The following is a 13,897-nucleotide window of genomic DNA, read 5'->3' as shown; positions in this document are numbered from 1 at the left end:
AGAGATGGCCTCTCCACCCCAAAGAGATGCCTGAAAGAAACTGGAACAAAAGACAGTAACTACAGGGGTGTGAGTGATTGCTGGACCCAGACTAGGAAAGAGTCCAGTCTGTGAAAGAAGCTTATTGGAACATCTCTAAGGGTGAGATTTACCTGTGTATGCAGTTTCTTAATGTATTAGGCTTAGACTTGTATGTTTTGTTTCATTTTGCTTGGTAACTTACTTTGTTCAGTCTGTTATTACTTGGAACCACATAAATCCTACTTTTTATACTTAATAAATCACTTTTGTTTATTATTAAACCCAGAGTAAGTGATTAGTACCTGGGGGAGCAAACAGCTGTGCATATCTCTCTATCAGTGTTATAGAGGGTGGACAATTTATAAGTTTACCCTGTATAAGTTTTATACAGAGTAAAACTAATTCATTTGGGGTTTGGATCCCATTGGCAGTTGGGTGTCTGGGTGCTGGAGACAGGAGAACTTCTTAAGCTGTTTTCAGTTAAGTCTGCAGCTTTGGGGCATGTGGTTCAGACCCTGGGTCTGTGTTGGAGCAGACTGAGTCTGACTCAACAAGGCAGGGTCTGGAGGCCCAAACTGTCAGAGAAAATGGGCTCAGAGGTAGTCTCAGCACATCAGGTGACAGTCCCAAGGGGGGTCTCTGTGACCCAACCCGTCCCAGCCTAATACTGTCAATAGTAATAACATGTAGTTAGTGTGTCAAATACATGTTCTGTCTGACAAGTGTCATCTACATGAGGTCTCCAAAGAGAATGACATCTTTTCCTCAAAAGAGCAGGTGCCACTCAGTTTTGAGAACCTCTTGAAACCATAGGCATATTAATGCCAACATTGAGTTGGAGACCATGCTGATTTCATCCACAATCAGAAGTTTACTTTGTTTCAGTGTTTTTCCAGCCTCTACTAAAGCTTCTCCAGTTGGCTATCTGTATTCGGATGACTTTCCATGTTTACTGGAAGCATGAGAAGGTGATGCAATGTGACAGCTAAACCTGTAGATGCAGACATCACATAGGCTAAGGGAGATCCACTTACGTCCTGTATGAATATAGAGATGGCATGGATTACAAAACTTTACCTAGAACCTGTGGGATCACTGTCATAGAGAAGAAGACTGTAATCTGTACAGGAACATTGCTCTCACAATGAAGTCTGTGCTTAAAAGTGGATGTCGCTTGTGTGACCCTAAGAACCCTTCAGTGTCAGCTGGCAAAGGTTCGCTGTTCTATAACAGCATCTCCTAGCAGCCCTGACAAACTCACTGGACCTAGCACACGGCCATCATAATATTTATCTATAAAAATGTCATGTGAGATCTCAAATGACAGTCAGGATCATACTGGTGATTAATGTCATTGTGAAATGTATGTACTGACACTATGCAAGGAGTTACATATATATACTGGAAAATATGTTTTAAGGTCTGAATCAAAGCCAAGTGGACCAATAAATTTTGCCAGACAAAGAATGAATATTCACCTGTCTGCCTCAGTTCACATGTAAATTAAGCATTGTAAGCCAACACAATGAAAGACTTATTTGTGTAAAAAGTCAGCATAAGGATGTGAAGTCAACATGAAGTCAGCACACCAGGGAATAAACCCCCAGGGGGTCATCCTGATTTTGGGGACAAAACAATGAACTTCAGGGGAATAAGGGGAAAGCAAACAGAGCATTTCCAGAAGCTGAACGCAGGATTCACCAAAACTTAGTGTGCCAAATCAGCACGGCATGCACTGAAACTCAGAATGTGTGAGATATCAATACTCCTTGGTCCTGCGCGTGATGGGGAGGATATTCCTGAAAGTAATGTAAAGACTGTCATCCTTTTGTGCCACACTGTCTAGTAACTGTTGAGCAGTTAGCTGTGTGGGCAGTGCTAGCTGATAGTACACCCAATTCCCTCTCCAGTAGCAAGTGGAATAAATATTGCACGTGTCTGCAGAATTGCAGATCTACAGAATTAATGTGACTGCTCCATTATTCACATTTGGAAATTGATACCTCCTGACTGTCATGAAATCCCCCTGCATAGTGTGGGAAATGGTCAGACATGTTGCTTCCGGTATTTTCTTTTACACACCAAGGAGTGAGTCATTGACAGGTTTCATTTCACACAGATCAGTATTGTCCCCAACTGGATCTTGACTATGTAATGGGTGTATTGTGTACTGGCTGTATAGGGGCTCCCTTAAGTGCTGCTGCATATTCTAACCATATAGTAATTCAGACTGGGAGCTTATGCAATGTAATGTACAATATATTCACTTATTTTAATTTGCAAATTGCATTCCTTACTTGTACAGAATGTATCAAGTCTTGCCAAGTGTGACGATGTGGTTCTGGTGGGACCCGACTGAGAGTGCCAAATCAGGACCAATTGCTCAAACAGGGCAGTCACAGCCCAAGGCTGGGGTTTTTCCTCCTCTAAGGCAAACCAAACCAGACAGACAAAAATGACTTCGGTTTCACCCCACTGGCTAACCACAAGTCACACACGCAATTTCCTTCACTTCCACGTTTCCAGTATCCCCACCAGTTGCCAACCGTCTGAGGTGAATGGTTGTGAAACAACACCCCAGTAAAAGAAAGAAGTTCCTCTTGATCCCAATGGGCAAGCCCCAGACCCAGGTCAATATAAAACCATCAGATCTTAACCCACAAATCACGCTGGTTCAACTCCTTTAGAATCTAACAATCTAATAGGTTTATATCATACAAAGAAAAAGTTTAGAGATGAGAGCTAGGAATTGGTTTAAATGGAATCAGTTACATTACGTAGTGATGGCCAAAGTTCTTAGTTCAGCTATGTAGCCAGTGATGGAGTAAACTGCATGTTTAAATCCAGTCTTTGTGAGAACATCTCCCTGCTGGAATGCGGTTCATCGTCTATTGTTGGCAGGAGCTTCAGATTTGTAGCAAAGTCCTCTCAGAGGTAGGGAAGCAGGATTGAAGACCAAATGGAGATGATGGCCTCTGCCCTTATACAGACTTTTCCAGGTGTAAGAACACTCCTTTGTTCCTACCTGTTTGGAAAAAGTTGCAGCAAATGGAGTCTGCAGTCACCTACTTGACCAGTTTTTGCAACCCTGCTGAGTCACAAGGAAACGTATTCGCCTCCTCTCAATGGTGTTCAGTTGTGTATGGTGATTGGTCCTTAATTGGGCCATCAAGCAGGCTAAGCTAATTGAGCTGCCAACCCCTAGCCTCCTGGTGGTTGTCACCCAGTAACAGCAGCACCATTTATGAAAGACAGCAGTAAACAGCAATATCTTTATACTTCAACTACAAACATGCAAAATGATACAGACATACAGACAGCATAATCATAACCAGTAACCCATAACCTGGTCTTAGACACCTTATATGACCCCCCTTTACATAAGATTTGGTGCCACTACAGGACCTTGGTTGCAAACCATGTTCTATATGGTCCCAGTTTATATTAATAATGTCACACCAAGTATGCTGGTTTTTAGTGGGAACCCCATTGACTAGAATCAACAAGTGCTCAGGGATATCAGTATTTTCTCCAATGATTACAAGATTCTCCCATAAAGGTAAAGCAAGATAAACTACGGAACTTTTTCTTTAATTGCATGGATTAATTGTTTGGATAGAACGTTTCCCCGTTTAGTATTTAGAAATGCCACTCTGTCACGTATTGGATGGCCCTTTAAGGGGGGGTCAGGCTTGGCTTTGCTTGTGACTATCTGCTACACTCCCTGCTGATCCTAACCAGCTGGGGATCAGGTTGCCTTGGCTAATGATTGGACCTAGCTGAGAGAGTAAAGGGATTTTCACAAAGAGCTGAGAGCTCAATTAGGGCACCCGGAGAGTGGGCCAGACCCAATTCAAGATGAGTCCTAGATGAGGGAGGATCTGGGTGGTTACTATAAAGAGAGGAAGCCCAGACTAGGAGGATGGCTGCAGAGAGAGGGGGAAAGAACTCTGCAGTACCTTTCTTGGTGGTGGAGAGTAGAGACACGGAGAAGCCACTTGGGTGTGGCAAGCCCTGATAAAGGGCAGGACCCAGACCTCCAGGGAAGAAGCCCAGGGAAACATTCAACTGAGTAATGGAGCACAGGAGAAACTGAGGGATGGACTTTCAAGCCCAAGGAGAGCAGCAATGGTTTAAATTTATATTTTCATTGGGAATTTATTGGAGGTCACTGTGGGGAGCACTGCAAACCCATGCCCTGAATGTGGGGTGAGCCTGGAGAGGCTGTAGCCTGGGAAGATAGAGGTCATGAATCCCTGAGACAAGGGCTGTAAGGAACACTGAGCACCAAGTCTATGAATTATTTGTTGGACTCTGTTACCTTGGAAAACGGGGGACTATAAGTCATTGGGCAGGAAGGCTGAGTCACAAGAAGAAGCAAACCATCACAGGGCTGGAGCTGCTGTCAGCAGGGAAACTAGAGGAGAACCTGCTATTCCATGTCTTGCCACAGGGAGGCACTCCAGCAGAGAATCTCCACTCTTCTACACACTTTTTGGAAAGGCTTAACTCTTTGCACTAATATTTTCTCATATAATTCAGACTTTTAAACTCAGAAGGTAATAGATGTTCAAATACGTTATTCAGTAGATATTATTGTTATTCAGACTTTGCATTTTATGGCTCCAGATTTTCCCAGAACGTATTTGCAGATATACATAGCATCAGTGCAATCCTCATGTTTGGCACCGTAACACACTGTGATTGCTCTTCCTAGGTCACATGCCTCAAGGTCATTCATTTCCCTCACCATTCTGACCTGGTGATAATAGAACAGAATTGTCAGACACCTAGATGAACATAATTTGTTGGGGAAGAGTTAACATGGTTTTTGTATAGGAAAACCATACCTCACCAATGTACTGGAATTCTTTGAGGGGGTCAAAAAGCATATGGACAAGGGGGATCCCTCACTAAAGACTCTTAAGCAAAGCCTTTGACAATTTCCCTCACTAAAGACTCTTAAGCAAAGTAAGCAGTCATAGGATAAGAGGGAAGATTCACTCATGGATTGGTAACCAGTTAAAAGATAGGAAACAAATGATAGGAATATATGGTCAGTTTTCAGAATGGAGAGAGGGTAAATAGTGGTATCCCCCAGGGGTCTGTATGGGGCCAGTCCTATTCAACATATTCATAAATGATCTGGAAAAAGGGGTAAACAGTGAGGTGGCAAAATTTGCAGATGATACAAAACTACTCAAGATAGTTAAGACCCAGGCAGAGTGCAAAGAGCTACAAAAGGCTCTCTCAGAACTGGGTAACTGGGCAACAAAATGGCAGATGAAATTCAGTGTTGATAAATGTAAAGTAATGCACATTGGAAAACATAATCCCAACTATACATATCAAATGATGGGGTCTAAATTAGCTTTTACCACTCAAGAAAGACATCTTGGGAGTCACTGTGGATAGTTCTCTGAAAACATCTACTCAATGTGCAGCAGCAGTCAAAAAAGTGAACAGAATGTTGGGAATCATTAAGAAAGGGATAGATAAAGACAGAAAATATCAGGTTGCTCCATCTCAAAAAAGATATATTGGACTTGGAAAAGGTTCAGAAAAGGGCAACAAAAATGATTAGGAGTATGGTATGGCTCCCGTATGAGGAGAGATTAATAAGACAGACTTTTTAGCTTGGAAAAGAGATGACTATGGAGGGATATGATAGAGGTCTATAAAATCATGACTGGTATGGAGAAAGTATATAAGGAAATGTTATTTTCTCCTTCTCGTAACACAAGAACAAGGGGCCACCAAATGAAATTAATAGGCAGCAGGTTTATAACAAACAAAAGGAAGTACTTTTTCACACAACGCACAGTCAAGCTGTGGAACTACTTGCCAGAGGATGTTGTGAAGGCCAAGACTATAACAGGGTTCAAAAAAGAACTAGATAAATTCATGGAGGACAGGTTCACCAATGGCTATGAGCCAGGTTGAGTAGGGATGGTGTCCCTAACCTCAGTTTGCCAAAAGCTAGGAATGGGTGACACGGAATGGATCACTTGATGATTACCTGTTCTGTTCATTCTCTCTGAGGCACCTGACACTGGCCACTGTCGGAAGACAGGATACTAGGCTAGATGGACCTTTGGTCTGACCCAGTATGACCATTCTTTTGTTCTCATGTCTCTATGGATGATTGAAGCAGTTTACAAGAAGTAAGCCTCAGAGTGTTTTGCGAGAATACAGGTTCCTCATAAAATTACACAGTAGTTTCCAGTGTGCAAGCCACAAGTATCAGTTAGTTTAGCAAAAGCTTTGTCTGTGGTGCTATGGAATTGGGAAATGAGGCTCATAAACACTCTTCTCAGCATTTTCTTCACAATGATAATTTTGTGCGCTACTTGTGCAGTAGTGACTTCCTGGTGCACACATTGAAACACATGCTTCAGTTTCTTAAAGGAAGTGTGTAAAAGGGTGACAATTGTCTTGTCAAGGACGGCTCTTTGATAAGAAGCTATGTGCCAGATTGTGAGCTGTCAGCCTGCAGTTTTTTGGTTTGGGTATTGTGATATCCGCTTCTAGAAGTCGGTAAGTGGGTCCCGAATGGCTTTTCAGCATGGATTGTTTGGAGATTGAATACACCGGTTTGGCGTAATGTGCACTGTGGCATCTGACTCTTTGGTATCCTACCTTGAAACTGACACAGTTTGCTGCATGGTTTTGATTAAAACATTATGTCTGCTTATCAAGGATTCTATACATGTCTCTTTCTGCCCCTTATCTTGGTTCTATCTCTGCCATTTCCTGATCTCCGCGCACAGCAATTTGGAGGTCAGGGCTGTCCTGCACCTGAAAATTTGGGGTACCCCTAGGTCTTAGTGTCCACCATCCTGCCTCTTCTATCCCTGTTCTGACCCTTCCTGCAGGCTCCCACAGCTAGCTGCTGCAGCCTGATGAGTCTTCCTCCGGAGGGGATCTAAAAACTTAAAAGTGAAAAAGCCCTCCAGCCTGCCAGACCTTAACATTGAAACTGTTAAAGAGCCATTCAAATGGTAATGAAGCTATTTAACTGGCATTTGCTAACCCCTAGGTTATATACTGTCAGTTTCTGAATTTAATCACAAACAGTTGTGCATTACTGTAAATTTACTCAGAACATGTTAGTCTACAGGACCTTTGTTTAAAATTTGCTTTAAAAATATTTCATTAGACGATTGCTGAAGATTATAAAATCACATCTCTAAAAATTCCTTGCATAGATTTTTAGATCCACAATCTGAGTATTCATCTTTAGCCTTAAATGCTTAGATTTTCAGACATATAGTTTTTTAAATAAATCCTTCAAAAGACCACTCTTATCTAAAATACACATTTTAATTTTAATTACAAAAAAACTTGCTTCCAAAGTCTTCCTGTCCATCCCTTTCTCCCTTCACCCCCTGTTGAAGAGAGGCTAACCCTTAAAGGCACAACACTCCTTTCCTTCCAGATAGCTGGACAAATGAGTTTGATGAACTAGTTTTAAGAGAACCCTCCAGCAAAATCAGTACCGTAGTAAGATATAAAATCATTTGTGATGCCTAAAATCTTTGGAAACATATTTTTTAAAGTTGGTGAAATTTCATAAACATGTCTGTTGTTATGGAGATCACACAAAGTAAATTAATGTTCCCTTTGTCTAAAAGCAATGAACGTTGTTATGAACACACTAAACCTCTGTGACTGATTAATTTAAAATAATGTCTTTGGCTCAGTGAGTTAAATACTTAGTATTCTGGAATGATTACCTTATGAAGGCTTAAGAGTACAGTTAAAATACAAAATCAGCCTAGAAATACTTATTAAGAAAATGTAAAAAATGTATTCCATAATACTGGTCTACAATTTTTGAGAAGTCATCTGCTTCAGAGATAAAATGTGCTATTTATTATGTATTTTGATGTGCTGAATTCAAATATGACAATTAAAACAACTGATTGGCTACTGTTCCTAGATAATTTAAGTTTTTACCACTTTATGTTATGTCTATTGTGTAGAGTAGAGTCTTTAATCATAAATTGTAAACCTAGGTCTTTCATGTTTTTATGTTGCTTTACATCATAATATTTCACTGTCTTGAGTTTAGTAACACTTGTAAAAAAATCAGCAAAGTTATATAAATAAATTATAAAAGGAAAAAATTATGTACATAGTTTAGTTATTCCAGTGTCTACTCGGCCTTCTGGTTGTCTCTTGTATTCATTAAATGGCAACTCTTGTCATGTCCAGCAATAGTCTGCAAGGCATTGATGGGCCCATATGCCTTGATGCGTTTTCTCCTTTTGGCAATGTCTGTGTGGAAATCGCTGCGCCGCTTCACTGCTCCGCAGATTCGGTGTGAAAAAAAATTAGATGGAGTGCCAAAAATGTATCTTTAGTGAACATGTTGCACCAAGGCTTTGATAGCCTTGAAAGAGGTTTCCCACCAACAACCTGTGTTGTCTGCCTGTTGTTTTGAGAAAACTTTATTGCACTCATGGAAGGCTTTCCATGCCATCTTTTCCTTGCTTATGCAGTGCATGAGTCAAATGATCATCTCGAAGAAGTCACAAGTCTGAGGACCAACAAAGACACCTTCCTTTATCTAGCTTCACTTAACCTTGGAAATTTTCCCACGGAGTACTATGAAAGCTGCTTGTGTTTTGTCAATGGTCTTAACAAATTCTTCATCAGGCCACCTTTATGTGTTAGAGTGGTAACAAAATTTCTTTGATTTCAACAAGTGGGTGGATGTGAACTTTTCTCCCCGGCTTAGCCAATGGACTGTGGATCTGGCCAATCTTCTTGATGTAGTGGCAAGTCTCTTGCACGACTATCCATATCGCAGAGAAAACAGCGAGTACTTTGTATCCAATCTGCAGACCAAGCAGAGGCAACAACGTCAAAATTGCCACAAGCTGCCACTGATTTATTGGTCATAGTTTATGCGATCTCAAAAGTTTTTCATGTTGTATAGGTTTCCTTCATATGGAGCATAACCACATGGAATGATGTGCAAAATCCTGGCCATTATGCAGCAAACAGCTTTAGACTTGTCTTAGATGAATCATGACAGTCTCCACTCACTGAGTCACGTAACCGGATTGTTGAGGCCGTGCCTATACAACCATCATGTTGTTGCAGGCTACAAAGTCAACCTTCCATGAAGAAGAATGGGACAAGATTTTTGACTGTCACGGCAACATGGAACCCTTAACATCACCTGCAGGAGATTCACTGCTGTAGTCTGGAGTCCCAAACAGCTAGACTAGAGCATAACATTTAATACAGCATCATATTCGTTCTCATGACCCAGATAAGTAAAGTGACTTACATTTATTTTCAGAAGCATTTTGGCTGTAGAGCGTGAATTGTGTGTGTATTAATTCACAGACAGCTGATTTGCCCTACTTGCAAGTTTTTGCAAATAATCTCTGACCAAACTTACGGATATATCAAAATACCTTACTAATTTTTTATTCCTAATTTAGTGCTTTAATTAGGTACGTTCTGCAATCATAATCTTCACCTTCTGGCATGGATGTGAAAAGCATGCTCCATTTTCTTTTGGAAAAAAACATCTTCTGCAAATTTCTTTCTAATGTCATTTGCTTATTTGGGTTCAGCGGATTTGGCTGTAAGGGGGTGCAGCGGGAGGGGGAGGGGAGGCGAAGATTAGGAAGGAGACAGTGGCTGGGGAGGGTCCTGGGCAGAGTGGGGGGCGGGGCCTGGGGCAGAGCAAGGGTGGAGTATGGGTGGGGCCACAGGCTGAAGAGGTGGGCTGGGGAGCTAGCCTCCCCAAGCAGCAGATTCGCTCGCCACCCATGACAGAAGGTAAGAGTGGGTTGGCTCCCACACACCCAGCATGTACTGCAGTGTCCTTAGGCAGCGGCCATACTCATAGGGCCAAATGCGCTGGTGCCATGCATTCTGCATGAGGGAGAGCGTATGGGGTTCTCTGTGGGGAACTGTGACTCTCCGCCACTGTGAGTGGGCCAGGCGGCTCAGTCTCTTTTGCTGCCTCGTCCCTTCCTCCTCGCCCCCCTCCTGGTGCGAGCCTAGGCTGCCGTCAAGCATAGAGGCACCAGTTTAATAATATTGTATAGGACCCCATAAATCCTAAGGATGCCCTGTTGGAGGCATTATATATGTGACACCGAGAATACATGTAAAGAATAGGAACAGTGAGCATATTTTTCTCCACATTTTCAAGCAACAGAGTAAACCAAAATTGTAGCAGTGATGGTAAGTAATGCCTGTGCAGAGATGTAGTTTGCATGGGGAATAGCTTCCTAGAGTGGTAGAATAACATGTGAAATCATGTTACTTGGGAAGCTATCCTCATGTGAGCTACATTCCTTGTGTAGACATTAACCCATAATGAAGTGGTTTATCCAGCAAGCAAGTGGTAATTAGGACAGACACTCACAAGACAGGATTTTCCTTCCAGCTAGATCCACAAGCATGCAATCCACCAATGTCAAGCAGACAGGCTGCAGCCACATGTCTAGGGCATTTGTGTACTGCATATGTTGCACATTCAATTCAGTAGCATCTTTTTCCCGCACCGGTTCTGGCCCATGATGATTTATGTTAAAAATAAATGTCCAATCAGATTTTTAGAGCCTGTTGCTGTATATATATGTCTGTCCTGTAGGGGGTCTTCACAGCCACCCAAAGACCCCATGAAGTCGAGCATTCCAACATTGCAAGTGAAAAGCAACTCATGCTTAAGCCCAAGCAGGATTCACAAACTAGACATTCTCCCGGCTGTCTTGCTTGTGAGGTCCAATCCCGGAGGTGTACTCAGAGGCTGCCTTAGAGCACGTTTACTGGGTCAGGCCCCACATAAAACACAGCTGGAGGAGGCGGCACTCTTGTACCCAATAACCCAGTGGTTACAGCACTCACTTAGGATGTTGAAGACCCAGGTTTGAATTCATACACTGCCTCAGAGGACCACCAACTTGAATCAAGGTCTCCTAGGTGAGTACCATAACCACTGGGAGAAGGGGGTACTGTGGAGTGGGGGAGAGAGAGTTGTTTTGGAGAGAACACAGGGGACTCAAGAAATACAGCCGAGGCCTCTGGGCCAAGGTTACATTCAGAAAAGGGAGATTTTGGGGCATAGGTGAAAAGAAGGGGGCAAACTCCAGGGAAGGGATAACAGTGTATAGCGAGGTTCCCACTTTACCTGTGCTACTTATGTGGCCCCTCTCAATATCTAACCTAGTTCTTCTCACAGCCCCTCGGTGAGGCAGAGCACTGCTGTTTTCCCCATTGTACAGATGGGGCACTGAAGCACACACAGACATAAGCACAGATTTTTAAAGCTATTTAGGCACCTGGTAGGATTTTGAAATGCACCTTTGTTAGGTGCTTTGCAAGTCCCACTAGATGCCCAGCTTCATCTTTGGGTGTCTGAAAGGTTTTAAAACTGTCCTTAACGCACTGGTCTGAGGTCATACAGGAAGTCCATGGGAGGAGCAGAGCCCAGGTCTTTCAGGGCTACCTCTCTATCCAGCGGACCAGCCTCTTTCTCTGGTGCATGCTGCAAAAAAAAAGAACTGTGATAGATAGGGGCAAAACCTAGGCAACCAGTTTTCTGAGACTCCAACAATCAGTCCCAAGCGCATGGGAAGGATGTTATGGTTGACAGCATGAAAAGCAGCACAGAGGATCAGGAAGGATAAAGAAAGAGAGAATGAGAGTCAGATGAGAGGGGATCACTTCAGGGGCGTAGCCATGTTCTAACATCAGAGGGACCGAACACATTAAAAAAAAGGCGCCACCCGACATATCAAATTACACCTCTACCTTGATATAACACCACCCGATATAACACGAATTTGGATATAACGCAGCAAAGCAGGGATCCGGGAGGGTGGGGCTGTGCACTCCGGTGGATCAAAGCAAGTTCAATATAATGCGGTTTCACCTATAATGCGGTAAGATTTTTTGGCTCCCAAGAACAACTCGGCACTTGGGCACACCTGGAGTGTCAGTGATCAGGCTTGCTGGCCTGGCCCCCAGTCTCCATGCTCAGCTCACGCTGCCTCGTACTCCTCAGGCCAGGGTCACCACCCAGACAGAGGCAGGGGCAGCACAGCATCTCGCTGTGAGGGGGCCATTACTCGCATGCACCTGGTGGGACAGCCCCTCTCATCAATCTTGAGGGGGATCCTCTGCAATATGTGGCCTCTGGAAGCAGGCAGTACACAGAAGCAAGAGGGGGGGCACAGTCCCCCACATCGGACAGAGGTGGGCAGGATCTGTTGAGGGTTCGCATGGAGGAGAGGGGGTGCGGGGGTTGCACTGGGAGACTCTCCAATGCAGCACCTAGCCAGCTGGCTCTATGTATCATGAGGCCACTTGGGAAAAGGAGGCAGCAAGAGAGAGAGGCCAAGGAAGAGGTGCCCTTCTGCTCCCAACTGGGTCTATGAGTCCCTGATCTCACAGAGTCTCAGCACTGCAGGCACCCAGCCCCAGGTACTGGGCTGTAGTGCAAGCTAGAGGGGCTGACACAGAGAAGTCAGGACTAGTCAGAGCACTTCCTATGTTATCATGATAACTCACTCTTGGAAAGCTGGGTGAGGTAATATGGGGGTGGGAGGTGGGAATATATATCAAGGTGGGTGAGGTAATATATTTTATTGGACTAGCTTCTGTTGGTGAGAGAGACAAGCTTTTGAGCTTTCACAGAACATTTCTTTAGGAAGAAGACACAACTCCGTGAAGGCTCCAAAGCTTGTCTCTCTTTCTCACCAACAAAAGTTGCTCCAATAAAAGATATTACCTCACCCACCTTGTGGCTCTAATTTCCTGGGACCAACAAGGCTACACCAACACAGCATACAAAAATGCGAGATTCACATGAACAGCAGAGTGACCACCTGTGACATTATTGATATAATCTGGGACCATACAGAACATGATTGCAACCAAGCTCCTGTAGTGGCACCAAATCTTATGTAAAGGGGGTCATATAAGGTGTTTAAGACCAGGTTATGAGTTGCTGGTTATGATTATGCTGTCATATTGTATGTATCATTTTGTATGAAGTCATGATATGGCTCTCTACTGTCTATATCTTCAAAATTTGTCGGCTTCTGGGAAGCCATCCCAGACAGTGTGTTAGCTCTGCTGGCTGCTGGATGCCCATAAGGCCATCAGAGTTACACAATTTGACCCATGCGAGAAAGCAGATGTGCCTTTAACTCAGCAAAGTATGCAGTTACTTGCCCATGTTGACTCCAGACCACCTTTTCGCTGTTCATTTTCCATCAGTTAAGAACAAAAGAGTTCTTAATTGGAAAAGCTTATATAGGCTGATGCCTCATCTCATCTGTCTTCAATCCTGTTTACCTCTGAGGGACTTTGTACAACTGAGCTCTGAAAAAGGACTGATTGAACCCTCCCAGCTGTGGATTACTCCAGACTTGATTAAATCATGCCAGTTTACGATCCATCAACTGCCTGGAACAAGCCTGAACTAAACTTTGCCATTACTGTATGTAATTATTCCATTTAACCAGTTCTAGCCTCTCGTCTCCTATCTTTTTCCTTTGTTATGAATAACCTTAGTTCTAAAGGATGGCAACAGCATGTTAATGTGGGTAAAATCTGATTTGTATATTGAACCTGTGTCTGGGGTATTCTTTGGAATCAAAGAAACCTTTCCTTTTATTGGGATGTTTTCATAACGATTCATCCCCAGGACGAGTGGCACTGGTGGTGATACTGAAACTGGAGTGTCCTAAGGGAATTGCTTGTGTGATTTGGTTACGCAGTGGTGGAAACCAAAGCCATCTCTGTCTGTCTGTTGTTTGCCTTAGAGGTGGAAAACCCACTAGGGCTGTAACTGGCCCTGTTTAAGCAATTGGTCCTGAACTGGCACTCTCAGTTGGTC

Source organism: Chelonoidis abingdonii, chromosome 1 (assembly GCF_003597395.2).
Source record: "Chelonoidis abingdonii isolate Lonesome George chromosome 1, CheloAbing_2.0, whole genome shotgun sequence".
Classification (NCBI taxonomy): Eukaryota; Metazoa; Chordata; order Testudines; family Testudinidae; genus Chelonoidis; species Chelonoidis abingdonii.
Note: the sequence above shows the minus strand (reverse complement) of the source record.